Source organism: Phocoena sinus, chromosome 12 (assembly GCF_008692025.1).
Source record: "Phocoena sinus isolate mPhoSin1 chromosome 12, mPhoSin1.pri, whole genome shotgun sequence".
Lineage (NCBI taxonomy): Eukaryota > Metazoa > Chordata > Mammalia > Artiodactyla > Phocoenidae > Phocoena > Phocoena sinus.
This window is the reverse complement of record NC_045774.1, coordinates 19,446,969-19,461,908: the sequence shown is the minus strand read 5'-3', so window position 1 is coordinate 19,461,908 and position 14,940 is coordinate 19,446,969. Positions and strand designations below refer to the sequence as shown.

General features: G+C 38.6%; 1 protein-coding gene across 5 annotated transcripts in view; it reads right to left on the bottom strand.

Moving 5' to 3' along the window:
- The window catches only part of EPM2A (EPM2A glucan phosphatase, laforin), a 157,103-nt gene that overhangs the window by 56,161 nt on the left and 86,002 nt on the right, over positions 1-14,940 (bottom strand). Inside the window, exon 1 of one of the 5 annotated variants that reach the window (XM_032650948.1) lies at positions 10,198-10,217. The exons of the other annotated variants lie outside the window; for them this stretch is intronic. The gene's annotated coding sequence lies outside the window, so the exon portion shown is untranslated. Of the gene's footprint in view, positions 1-10,197; positions 10,218-14,940 lie in introns of those variants that run through there. 5 annotated transcript variants of the gene reach the window in all.

The following is a 14,940-nucleotide window of genomic DNA, read 5'->3' as shown; positions in this document are numbered from 1 at the left end:
CAAAGACACTTAGCAATGATGAAAGTAGGAACTAGATTTAGAGATAATAATGTTTTTCTACAATAGATAAGAAAATATTATTGTTAATGAGGCTAGAGTTTGGAGGACCAGAAAGGAAAACATCAAATGTGACAGGATGATTACGGTAACGAATCAAACATCTGACTCAGGGTGTGTGTGTGTGTGTGTGTGTGTGTGCGTGCGCGCGTGTGTGTGCGTGTGTGCGTGCATGCATGCAAATATGTATATGTGTGTGTGACTGTCTTTCAAGGTAAAAAACTGATTATTATTGGTGATCATTATTTTTATGGCCAATAGTAAGTTGAAATGTGATACATAAGCATTATCCTTTCTGTAAATCTGTACACTGCCTAACCCTTTCAGTCAAAATTTAGACAATTACTTGATAGAACCACAAGTCAGGGGTCTCCAAGCTTTGTACATAATAGGTCTGGCCTCACTTGCTCTCATTAATAATCAGACTTAAAACGATTCACATATTCTTCAAATGCTATGAGACGACAAAAGTCCTTGAGATGGTTGTTTAGTAGGCAGGTGTGATGTGTTGGTTCTCTCAAAGGTGAGCTTGAGGTGTGCGGAAAACAGGAACAGCAGGAGTGATTAATAAAGCTTAGCCTTGGGTTCACTCTCTACCAAGTCTCCAGAGGGGATCTTTTAGGTAAAACTCCCCAAAGAGGCTTGATCAGTTCCAGCTAAGAATTTAAAAAAAAAACTTAACACCTGCCAAACCATACAGAGCAGAAAACATTAGAAGGGAAAATTTCCATGATTATAAGAAGATATAGGTGAAGTGGAGGCTTAGATCAAGCTAGGTTGAAGAAATATAATTTTAAAATGGTTATGGGAAAAGCAAAATTCAATAGTTCTTTTCTTAAAGATTTACTAATAATTTAATATCTCATTGTTATGAACTGAATTATGTACCCCGAAAATTTATGTGTTGAAGCTCTAATCCCCAATGTGCCTGTAGCTGGATATAGGGCTGTTAGGGAGGGAATTCAAGTTAAATGAGATCATAAGGGTGGGGCCCTAAACCAATAGGACTGGTGTCCTTATAAGAAGGGGAAGAGAAACCAGAGATCTTTCTCTGCATGCAGGCAAAGAGGAAAGGACACAGTGAGAAGGCAGCCATCTGCAAGCCAGGAAAAGAGTCCTCACCGGAAACCAAATCTGCTGGCCCCCTGACCTGGAACTTCTAACTTTCAGGACTGTGAGAAAATCAATTTCTGTAACTTAAGGCACCCAGTCTATGGTATTTTGTTATAGCAGTCTGAACAGACTAATGCACTCATGTATGTGAAACATTCTAGAATTTAATCCAGTTAATATCCAAGTATTAATGAGAGCTTGCTGTACATCGAGTCCTGTGGTAAACTGAGGTAGACAAATGAAATTTAAAACATGATTGTCACAATGAATTGACTCTTGTTGATTAGACAAAGGTTACACAAAGCAATTAGTGAATGAAACAAAACTAAACTAAATGGTGAAAATAATTTTATAACTACTCAGGACACTGATACATGAGCAGACTGTTCAAGGACTGCAAATAAGCTGCATCTCCAATGACATTTTTCAGTGTATGATGACTGGAATGCTATGTTGAGATTTATTTTAAGGAGTAATTGGCTCACTAGGAAACTATGATAGATTTGCGGTGTGTACATGGATATAGAAGACTAAAATAGAATATCAGTATGAGCTACATCTACTGAGAAAAGTTTTGTGATAAAGGGGATGGGTCTCAAACTGTGATGACAACAGAGTATGCTTTAGATACATAACAAAGAGCACAACAATGTATGAATGAGTATGATTCAAAGAAGAAAATAGATAACAAGAACAAATGTTTACTTCAGTGGGTAAAGTGACAACATAATATGGACTCATAGGGAGTTCATATTACTTACCAAATTCTAAAGCAAGCACTGTAAAACAACTGGATTTCATGACTTGGAAAAGCAGAAAAGAGAATTACCACTTTTCTAACCATTATTTAGGAAGTCAGACTTTTTTTATTGCAGACAATTTACATTAATTAGTGATTCATGAGGATACACACATCTTAAAATGGGAAGCATTTCAGAGATTGAAGATTCTCTTTAAAAACATCCCCAAAATGTCATGACCAAGCAATTATGCTTCCACTTAAAATTAAATACAATAACAGAGCTCTCCTTTTTATATAATTTTTAGAGAAAATCTGAAACTTAGATTGTTCTTAATAGGCTTACTCAAAGCATCAAGACTGAATTATTAATAATTCATTCAATGTGATGATAATCTAGAGAGAAGCCAAAAGATTTGACCACCTGATTTGAAGTGATCAAATCTTTTGGTAGCTAATAATGCCATGACTCAAGGGATTAAACAAGATGGGAATATTAAAATGCTCCATCTCTGCATAATTGGATATATTTCTACATAGTGCATTTACTTTCTATAGTCACATGCAGAGATGTTTATTCATGTGTTTAATGTATTTTTATTTGATTTCTCTAATAATTTTTAATGTTGATTTTCCTACTGTCATTTAAGTAATTTTTATAATAGTGTCTAGACTTCTGTTGTTAAATTGTCAGGTCAATTTTTCTCTCCATAGCACTCCCAGAATTGACTAGAAATTTCACTGTGTTTCATTGTCTGAACACAAATCCAAGTCACACTATAAAAATAAAGCATCTATACTAATATTAGACTCATAAATTCCTCTGAGCAAATTTCACTACTTCATTTGACATACTGTGAAGCCCACGACAAAAGCTCTCATGTCACCTACCTTTGTGTACTTTAAGTCAAATAATGCTGAGGCAGAAGGCAATACCTTCCCTAGTAGCCATATCTCAAGTGTCCAACATTTGGATGCAAAGAACATAAAATAGTCATATTCATCCCAGGAACTCTGAAGAACATTGAGGATTATTTTACATTTAACCCCATCCTAACCCAGCTCACCCAGCAGACAGGCATTTTAGTAGTTTCATAGTAAGTAAATGCTTTGGCATGAAATCTCTCTTCAATTACGATTTTCTAGAATGTGGACTAAATGGTTTAATGAGACATTCCCTTGAGCTGATCTAGATCTGATGTGAAAACCATCTCTGCTTCATGCTTTGGTTTCTTCCATGGCAAAAATATTTTTTTGATAGTATAGAGATACAGCTGATGTAAACATCATAGAGGCACTGCTCTAGTTACTGAAAAGAAACTAGAAATGAACAGCTAATTGAATAAAGTGGTCAAACAGTTTTAAAGACTAAATTGTTTCTGAAATTGATAAGCCAGATTAAAACCTTTTTAATGATACATATAGGCTGTAAAAAGAAAAGTGTCAATTAGGTAGATTATCTTAAAATTTACCAAAGCCATAAACTACACATGTATAAGAAAGAGTTGATAAAGAATTTTGCTTCTCTGAGTCCTACAACTGACTACAAGCAACAGAAAAGCTGACTAACAGTGACTTCAACAAATACACATATATCTCTCATGTAACAAGAGGTGCAAAGCCAGGCAGTCCAGAACTGGTGAAATACCAAGTGCCTTCTAAATGTCTGCTTTGCCATCCTTCACACATTGACTTTGTTGTCATGCTTGTCAACCCATGTTCAAAGGGTGACCTCTAAACATAATGTCTGACACTCCACTAGCCATGAAGAAGAGTGAAGCGCCCTTGTTCCTTTTCATGAGAAATTGAAAGCTTTCCTGGGAGCTTCACCCAAAAGACTTCCCACATCTCATTAGCTAGAACTAGGCAACACGGTCATCCTTAGACCAATTGTTAGCCAAGATGAATAAGAGTACCATAACTGATTAAAGTAATAATGTTTCATCCCACTGCTACCAAAACAAATCAGGATTTCTGCTATCTTGGGAAAGCTGGGGAAAACAAATACTAATTAGGCCACTGATGGTAATGGTAGTGGTTTGGAACACATCATCTTTCTCCAGCAGATCATTTTGGAAGATAAACCACATTTCTTTAGGTAGCACTTGTCTCTACCTGATTTAATTCAATAGTACCCAATGCATTAAATTTTTAATTGTAAACTATTTTTAAATAAATCAACAGGAAAATAAATCAACTAAAAGCAGTTTAAGGTTTTAAAACCTTAAAAATTGCCCACACACGATCCCCTCACCCAAAAAAAAAAAAAAAAAGAAAAAGAAAAAGAGAGAGAGAGACTACAGGCTGTCTAGTTCTTGACTGTGCCTGTCTTGTATAACCTCTTTGCTATCACACAGACTCTCCTCCCTTCTACTCCTAGCCTTAAATCTCTCCACATCCTTCCTCTTCAAGTTTTCCTTTAGTCTCTGCCCCACTGCCCTCTCTGATAACCTGCTTTTTCTTCTAACTAGGCTGGTCCCCAACAAATACCCTCATTTCCCTGTTCAGTCTTCAGGGGTCTACAATTTGGCATCTGCCCTCATCACCCCACTGGAAAAAAAACTTTAACTGAAGTCACCTCATGTCAGATTTATTTTTCACCTTTCTTTACCTGCCTGCAGCATGTAATGATAGTGGCCACTCTGCTGAAAGTCTCCTCTGTTGGCTGCATAATACTCTCTCCCAGGACGGCAGTATATTATAGCAGTGAAGTGCATGGACTCAAGGTCCAGACTCAGACTCCATCCCATGTTATACCATTTACTGTTTGTAAGTAGTATTAAGAAAGTCATTTAAGCAATCTGTGCCTCTGTTTTCCTGTTTGTGGAAAAGGGATTGTAGCACTATCTATCTCATAGGGCTGTTGTGAGGAAAGCCAATCAGATGATCCTTTTAAAGATTTAACCCAGGACCTACCACAGTTGGTGTTCAATAACAACTCAATAAGAACTTTTGACTAGTCTTCTCTTACAACTCTTCCACTCCTAGTCTGTTTGCAAAACTGTTTACTGATTTGCAAAACAGGTATACCCCTAAAATAAGTCCAAATTGTTTTAACAGCTCTGTCCAGACCTACATGTTCCAAAGATAAGATCACCCATTTTTTTCCAGCAGCTCACCTAGTTTACAAATTCTGATCAATCTCTTTCCAAACCATGCTAACTTCTCCGTAAAACCAAAACTAATTGAAACCCCCAAATCTTTTCACTTTGAATTGTTCTCAAAGCAAATTCTCTAGTTCTCTATTTTTATAAAATAACTTACTAATGCAAATACAAGACTTGACTTTTATTAATTTCTTCTCACTGGTTTATTCCTACTTTGGGATTTAAAATTTTCCAGACTGCTGCTCTCAAATGAAATAGCAACTCTCTCTCCCAGTTTTCTCTCATCAGCAAGATTGATAAGCATGCTTCCTAAATTACTAATAAAATTATTTAGCAGGAAAGGACCTAGAATAAAGTGACTTGTGAAATGCCAGTTGCATTCACCCTCATGTTCCTACTGGTTTATTAATCAGAGCACTTTAGGTTCAGTTGTTCAACTTGCAATGAATCCACCTAATTAATCTATTAGCCAGCCAGTCGATTCCTAATTTGTAGACAAAGAAATTGAGAGGTTTTTCTAAAATCCTTATCTAAGATACACTGCTCCTCCATTTTTTCCCTTTGTACAAATGAGGATTGATATTTGATGAGGTAAAACTTCTAAAACAATTTTTAAACCTACTTTAAAATATGTAATGATGATGAAATACCAGAGGTTTTGTTTTTTTTTTTTTAACTACTGTGGGTCGTAAATCCTTTCGATAAGCAGTAAAAAGCTATGGATCATCTTCCACAAAAAATTTTTTTAAATGTTCATGCACACAGTGCAAACAGCTTATCACTACCCTGTATATTAGAAGAGGAAATTTGATTCATAACTATGACCATAAGAGAAAGAAATGAAATTTTCATTAACGTATCAATTCATGTTTAGACATCTATCTAACATTTTTTTCCTCCGTGAAAACAGCAACAGTTTATTTGGCACAAAACTATTAAAATTTTCTATCAAATGTCAGCCATTTAAAAATAAGATTTCTCTATCCACACCATTTTATAAGCAACTTTTCAACAGCCTAAGTTTCAAAGCAGCTATTTTCTCTTGTACAGAAAGCAGTGACTACGGGAGTTTAAAACTGCACTGATGGTCTCCTTACAACTAAAAACTAGCAATCCATTATACTGCTAAAGAATCTTTATATTTTTTTCATGATACAGGGAAAGACTGCTCTAGTAGACCTAGATCATCACTTACATGGAAGCCTTAATATCAACAGAAGTCAGCAAGGAATAACTTATCAAGCTTTACAAGTATACTTTTCCTATTTAACTCATCTTGTAGAATTAATTTTCTAAGAAATTCTGACGCAAAGTAAACTGATATGGAACCATGACAACATGTTTCACAAACATGTCATAGACGTCAAAAGATTCAGCATAACAACTTTATCATCTTAGGATACACAGGATAAAATAAGCATCGGTGGTATTATCAGTCAAAAACGTCTACATGAGTTTATTGAAAAAAATTGTTAAAGCATTCACAAAAAAAGCCAGTGGCAAGATATTTGTAGGTGATTTTACTGATTTTAATTACCTACATCAAACTAATTTACCTACATCTGAGCAAAATTAGGTTACCTAACACTTCTTCCCAAAAGACGCAAAAGTTCCGCATAAATTGCTAAGCCTTTGCGATTGTCCTCACATATATGTCATTAAATCACTCTTAAACAAATGGTAACAGTTTCTCAGAATTGTTTTGGGAGATAGGGAGTGCACAGGATGGGAAAGGGTAAAGATAAGGTTGGGAGAAAATGAGATGGTGATTAAATTCTTTTCTTTGAGATTAATGCAAACTATAAAATTATAGTAGAGTACAAGTGAAATACTGCCACCCAGTGGACTTAAAATATAAATAAAATCTTCAAATTTGAATGAAAAGATTGCCAAGAATTTCATATCACTTTTCAATTGGGATAATAGAACTTAATAATTTTCAAAGTATTTTCAAATATATTATTCCTCAAAAAAAAATCCCGTGGGACAGATAGCAGACGTGTGAGTACATTTTTTCCTGAGTCTGAGATTCTAGCAGATTCCATGACGACTGAGTCCTATGCTTAACCAGCAGCAAAGGAAGCGCTGGAGCCCAAAGCTTCTGGCTCTCAGTCCACTGCTGCTCACACCACACAGCTCCTCCTAAAGAGACTCTGACATCTCTTCCTTTGTCCAAACCCTGTATTTCACAGAGGAGGAAAGTGAGACTCAGAGATTATCAGGGTTTCTCAAACATTTCTAATATACAGACTGGCATATATAATCTATAGGAATATAGATTAAAGCAGAACCCTACTGTCATAAAAATTCTTGTATTTTTTCCTTTTAAAATTTCTGTGGAATCTGTGTTCTCTTCCATATCATATGCATGTCTGTTTTAATCTGAAAATAATGAGGTTTTTTCCTCAAAGATCTTTTACAAAAAGTGTTGCTTTAAGACAATGGTGCATTTCTATCCTGTGCTACAGACTCACTAGTCCAGGACCACATCAAAGATGGGAAGACAGAGAGTATGACTGTACTAGTTCGAGACAGCGGGAAATTGCCTTGTTCAAGTTCATTCATTCATCAAGTACTTAATGAACACCTGCCAAATGCCCGGCATTGTTTTAGATCCTAGGACATACTGTGATAACAAACAAGTCTAAGTTAGCAGTGGCATAGAAAAGCACTTCTCTCCCATGCTAGAGCTCATTGTAGACTGACTAAGTAAGGGCTCTTCTTCACATTGCCAATATCTTCATATTGGGACCATCAGACAGAGCAATCATTTTTAGAACATCAATAGTAATCTCTTGTCAGAGAGAAAAAAGTGAGGCAAAACAACAGGAAATGACACACATCATTTCCTCTTACACTTTATTGACCAAAGCAAGCCACGTGACAAAGGTATACTTCTTTAACAGGGCAAAGAAGAATAGTCCTCCCACAGGGAGATGGTGTGGATATTGGTAAACGGCAATCATCTACACACCCCAACTTTTCCAAATATGCTGAGAAAAGGTGGTGCTGGGTAACACAGAGGAAAGAGGTCAGATCCCTCAATATATGGGATGGGAATTCAAGCAACTTTACTTAAATATCAAAAGAAAGGGTTATCACAGAAGCCTAGAGGACTTGGAATATTGATGCTTCAGATATGTGAGATATAAATGAGTGTGTATTAAACAAGTAGACAGAGAAAAGGGATTTAGAGTATTTGTAAGTATGAATTACAACTCTTAGTTCTGGACATAGCACTTTATCAGTACAAACTCACAGAAGCTGCCTGTGTTCAGTGAAGGATACCATATCTCATCAGAAGCAACATGGCAGGATTACTTAATTTACATAAACACAAAACTATAGCCAAGTGGGTGGGGTATCAGAGCGAGATGCATGCAAATTATATCCAGTGTCAACTCAAATGGATGCTTAACTTGCATGTATGTGAAACCCACAACCAGTTAAGTGGGGTCAACAGAGCCAGCAGGTGCCCTAATCACATATATGACCAAAATATATGAGTTCACTAAACTGCATGTTATTTTCGTAGCTCAAAACACTTGCTCTAGCAGGAGGGGGGATGCATATTGTTCCTTCCCTCTGCCAATGCTGGAAGGTTAAGTCTCTGACCAGAAGCTCTAAAATGAAAACCTTCATACTGAATCTAACCAACACTGATAACCTAGACAGCTGCCAGAGAAAAAGAAAGCAACCTTACCTACAAATGCCACCAATGGACTGTGGCAGACACCCCTTAGAGAGTAAGAAACTCATCCCCTATATCCCTAATCCCAAGAAGTATATATATGCATGTGTGTGTTGTGCATTAGTCATAAGATCTTTTTAGACAGATTCAATCATTTTACATTATACAATCATTTGTTGTACTTAAGAATTATATAATAAATATAAATTATTTCAAGAGGTTACCTCTAACTGGTTTTCATATTATTCCACCAAAGCCAATGGAATAATGTGGCATGGTTTGTTGCAGATCTAAGACTGCCATGGTTTTGAAAGAAATCCAAGAAAAGGGTACAGCACTAATAAAGAATTGCATAAAATATTGGGGAAAAATAAGAGTCTAGGTGGCTGAAACTTAGACTTTCTTTGGAAGTGGCAGGAAAAGTACAGGCAAAAGTAATTTTTTTAAATACATAATTGCCAGATTATAAGGAACCTGAAAGGTCATACTAAGAAGTTCAGACTTATTTTATAGGTAATAAGAAATCATCAAAGAATTTTTAATCACACATGGGCTATTATCCAATCTGTGCTTTAGGAAAACAGCAGCATGGAGGAAGGAATGAATAGAGAAGGGATGCAAAGGAATTAGATCTGTAGAAGGCCAGTGAAATGCAAAGGAACCAAACTTATGCAAGAGGCAGGAAGATGAACATAAAAAGGGGCGGGGTGCAGATTGAAATACTGCAACTGCAGAAGCACTTTCCGTGATTTCCCAAGCCACTCGCTTATCAAAAGCACCTGGGGAAACTGTCAAATTCTTATTCCCTGGACAATTCCAGAATTATTAAATCAGGATCTTTAAGGATGTGGCCTAGAAAATGCCCCAGGGGCTCATGATGCAGGCAGCCCAGGCTAAGAAGTACATGTTTCCATATACTTGAGTGACTAAGCTATATTGTTTTAAATTGGGAACAAAGAAAAACAGGCTTTGCAAAGGTTGATTATAAGCTGAGGTTTGAATATATTCAGTTTAAAGTACTTGCAGGACATCCAGATGAAAAAGTCTTGTAGACAATAGACTATATAAGCTTGGAATGTAGAAAAGGGATTAGAGGACACCTTCAAGATGGCGGAAGAGTAAGACGTGGAGATCACCTTCCTCCCCACAAATACATCAGAAATACACCTACATGTGGAACAGCTCCTACAGTACACCTACTGAACGCTGGCAGAAGAACTCAGACTTCCCAAAAGGCAAATAACTCCCCCTCATACCTGGGGAGGCCAAAAGAAAAAACAGAAACAAAAGAATAGGGATGGGACCTGCACCAGTGGGAGGGAGCTGTGAAGGAGGAAAGGTTTACACACACTAGGAAGCCCCTTTGCGGGCAGAGAAGAGGGTGGCGGAGGGGGGAGCTTCGAAGCCACAGAGGAGAGCACAACAACAGGGGTGCAGGGGGCAAAGCGGAGAGATTCCCGCCCAGAGGATCAGGCCCGACCAGCACTCACCAGCCCGAGAAGCTTGTCTGCTCACCCGCCGGGGCGGGCGGGGCTGCAAGCTGAGGCATGGACTTCGGCCGGAGCGCAGGGAGAGGACTGGGGTTGGCGGCGTGAACACAGCCTGCAGGGGGTTAGTGCGCCACGGCTGGCCGGGAGGGAGTCCGGGAAAAAGTCTGGACCTGCCGAAGAGGCAAGAGACCATTGTTTCAGGGTGCTCGAGGAGAGGCGATTCAGAGCACCACCTAAACGAGCTCCAGAGACAGGCGCGAGCCGCGGCTATGAGCACGGACCCCAGAGATGGGCATGAGACGCTAAGGCTACTGCTGCCGCCACCAAGAAGCCTGTGTGCGAGCACAGGTCACTCTCCACACCGCCCCTCCCGGGAGCCTGTGCAGCCCGCCACTGCCGCGGTCCCGTGATCCAGCGACAACTTCCCTGGGAGGACACACGGCGCGCCTCAGGCTGCTGCAACGTCATGCTGGCCTCTGCCGCCGCAGGCTTGCCCCGCACACCGTGCCTCTCCCTCCCCCCCGGTCTGCATGAGCCAGAGCCCCCGAATCAGCTGCTCCTTTAACCCCGTCCTGTCTGAGCGAAGAACAGACGCCCTCCGGTGACCTACATGCAGAGGCGGGTCCAAATCCAAAGCTGAACCCCGGGAGCTGTGCGAACAAAGAAGAGAAAGGGAAATCTCTCCCAGCAGCCTCAGGAGCAGTGGATTAAATCTCCCCAATCAACGTGATGTACCTGTATCTGAGGAATACCCGAATAGACAATGAATCATCCCAAATTGAGGCGGTGGACTTTGGGAGCAACAATATATATATTTTTTTCCCTTTTTGAGAGTGTGTATGTGTACGCTTCTTTGTGTGATTTTGTCTGTATAACTTTGCTTTTACCATTTCATTTGTCCTAGGGTACTGTCTGTCCGTTTTTTTTTTCTTCTTCTTTTAGTACAGTTTTTAGCATTTGTTTTAATTGGTGGATTTGTTTTTTGGTTTGGTTGCTCTCTTCTTCCTTTCTTTCCTTTTTATTCCTTTTTAATTTTTTATTTTAATAACTTTATATTATTTTACTTTTTTCTTCCTTTCTTTCTTTTTGTCTCCCTTTTCTTCAGAGCCATGTGGCTGACAGGATCTTGGTGCTCTGGCTGGGTGTCAGGCCTGTGTCTCTGAGGTGGGAAAGCCGAGTACAGGACACTGGTCCACCAGAGACCTCCAGGCTCCACGTAATACCAAATGGCAAAAGATCTCCCAGACATCTCCATCTCAACACTAAGACCCAGTTCCACTCAACAACCAGCAAGCTAGAGTGCTGGACACCCTATGCCAAACAACTACCAAGACAGGAACACAACCCGGCCTAAAATCATAAGGTCACAGGCACCCCAAAACACAACCGGACATGGTCCTGCCCACCAGAAAGACAAGATCCAGCCTCATCCACCAGAACACAGGCACCAGTCCCCTCCACCAGGAAGCCTACACAACCCACTGAAACAACATTAGCCACCAGCAGCAGACACTAAAAACAACAGGAACTGCGACCCTGCAGGCTGCAAAGAGGAGACCCCAAACACAGTAAGTGAAGCAAAATGAGAAGACAGAGAAACATACAGCAGATGACAGAGCAAGGTAAAAACCCATCAGACCAAACAAATGGAGAGGAAATAGGCAGTCTACCTGAAAAAGAATTCAGAGTAATGATAATAAAGATGATCCAAAATCTTGGAAATAGAATGGAGAAAATACAAAAAATGTTTAACAAGGATATAGAAGAACTAAAGAGCAAACAAACAATGATGGACAAAACAATAAATGAAAATAAAAATTCTCTAGAAAGAATCAATAGCAGAATAACTGAGACAGAAGAACGGATAAGTGACCTGGAACATAAAATAGTGGAAATAACTACTTCAGAACAGAATAAAGAATAAAGAATGAAAAGAATTGAGGACAGCATCAGAGACCTCTGGGACAACATTAAATGCACCAACATTCAAATTATAGGGGTCCCAGAATAAGAACAGAAAAAGAAAGGGACTGAGAAAATATTTGAAGAGATTATAGTAGAAAACTTCCCTAATATAGGAAAGGAAATAGCTGATCAAGTCCAGGAAGCACAGAGAGTCCCACACAGGATAAATCCAAGGAGAAACATGCCAAGACACATATTAATCAAACTATCAAAAATTAAAAACAAAGAAAAAATATTAAAAGCAGCAAGAGAAAAACAACAAATAACATACAAGGGAATCCCCATGAAATTAACAGCTGATCTTTCAGCAGAAACTCTGCAAGCCAGAAGGGAGTGGCAGGACATATTTAAAGTGAGGAAAGGGAAAAACCTACAGCCAAGATTACTCTACCCAGCAAGGATCTCAATCAGATTTGACGGAGAAATTAAAACCTTTACAGACAAGCAAAAGCTTAGATAATTCAGCACCACCAAACGAGCTTTACAACAAACACTAAAGGAACTTCTCTAGGCAGGAAACACAAGAGACGGAAAAGACCTACAATAACAAACCGAAAACAATTAAGAAAATGGTAATAGGAACATAAATATCGATAATTACCTTAAATGTAAATGGATTAAATGCTCCCACCAAAAGACACAGACTGGCTGAATGGATACAAAAACAAGACCCGTATATATGCTATCTACAAGAGACCCACTTCAGACCTAGGGACACATACAGACTGAAAGTGAGGGGATGCAGAAAGATATTCCACGAAAATGGAAATCAGAAGAGAGCTGGAGTAGCAATTCTCATATCAGATAAAATAGACTTTAAAATCAAGACTATTACAAGAGACAAAGAAGGACACTACATAAGGATCAAGAGATCAATCCTAAAAGAAGATATAACAATTGTAAATATTTATGCAGCCAACATAGGAGCATCTCAATACATAAGGCAAATGCTAACAGCCATAAAAGGGGAAATTGACAGTAACACAATCATAGTAGGGGACGTTAACACCCCACTTTCACCAATGGACAGATCATCCAAAATGAAAATAAATAAGGAAACACAAGCTGTAAATGATACATTAAACAAGATGGACTTAACTGATATTTATAGGACATTCCATCCAACAACAACAGAATACAGTTTCTTCTTAAGTGCTCATGGAACACTCTCCAGGATACATAATATCTTGGGTCACAAATCAAGCCTTGGTAAATTTAAGAAAATTGAAATCATATCAAGTATCTTTTCTGACAACAACGCTGTGAGACTAGATATCAATTACAGGAAAAAATATGTAAAAAATACAAACAAATGGAGGCTAAACAATACCCTACTAAATACCCAAGGGATCTCTTAAGAAATCAAAGAGGAAATCAAAAAATACCTAGAAACAAATGACAACAAAAACACGATAACCCAAAACCTATGAGACGCAGCAAAAGCAGTTCTAAGAGGGAAGTTTATAGCAATACAATCCTACATCAAGAAACAAGAAATATCTCAAATAAATAACCTAAACTTACACCTAAAGCAATTAGAGAAAGAACAATAAAACCCCAAGTTAGCAGAAGGAAAGAAATCATAAAGATCATATCAGAAATAAATGAAAAAGAAATGAAGGAAACAATAGCAAAGATCAATAAAATTAAAAGCTGGTTCTTTGAGAAGATAAACAAAATTGACAAACCATTAGCCAGACTCATCAAGAAAAAAAAGGGAGAAGATGGGCTTCCCTGGTGGCGCAGTGGTTAAGAATCTGCCTGCCAATGCAGGGGATCCGGGTTCGAGCCCTGGTCTGGGAAGATCCCACATGCCACGGAACAACTAAGCCTGTGCGCCACAACTACTGAGTCTGTGCTCTAGAGCCCGTGAGCCACAACTACTGAGACCACGTGCTGCAACTACTGAAGGCTGTGTGCCTAGGGCCTGTGTTCTGCAAAAAGAGAAGCCACAGCAATGAGAAGCCCACACACTGCAACGAAGAGTAGCCCCTGCTCTCCACAACTACAGAAAGCCTGCGTGCAGCAACGAACACCCAACCCAGCCAAAAATAAATAAAATTTTTTAAAAAAGGGAAAAGACTCAAATCAATAGAATTAGAAATGAAAAAGAAGAAGTAACAACTGACACTGCAGAAATACAAAGGTTCATGAGAGAGTACTACAAGCAACTCTATGCCAATAAAATGGACAACGTGGAAGAAATGGACACATTCTTAGAAAAGCACAACCTTCCAAGACTGAACCAGGAAGAAATAGAAAATATAAACAGACCAATCACAAGTACTGAAATTGACACTGTGATTAAAAATCTTCCAACAAACAGAAGTCCAGGACCAGATGGCTTCACAGGCAAATCTATCAAACATTTAGAGAAGAGCTAACACATAGCCTTCTCAGACTCTCCCAAATATAGCAGAGGGAGGAACACTCCCAAACTCATTCTACAAGGCCACCATCACCCTGATACCGAAACCAGACAAGGATGTCACAAAGAAAGAAAACTACAGGCCAATAGCACTGATGAACATAGATGCAAAAATCCTCAACAAAATACTAACAAACAGAATCCAACAGCACATTAAGAGGATCATACACCATGATCAAGTGGGGTTTAACCCAGGAATGCAAGGATTCTTCAATATATGCAAACCAATCAATGTGATAAGCCATATTAACAAATTGAAGGAGAAAAACCATATGATCATCTCAATAGATGCAGAAAAAGCTTTCGACAAAATTCAACACCCATTTGTGATAAAAACCCTAAAGTAAGTA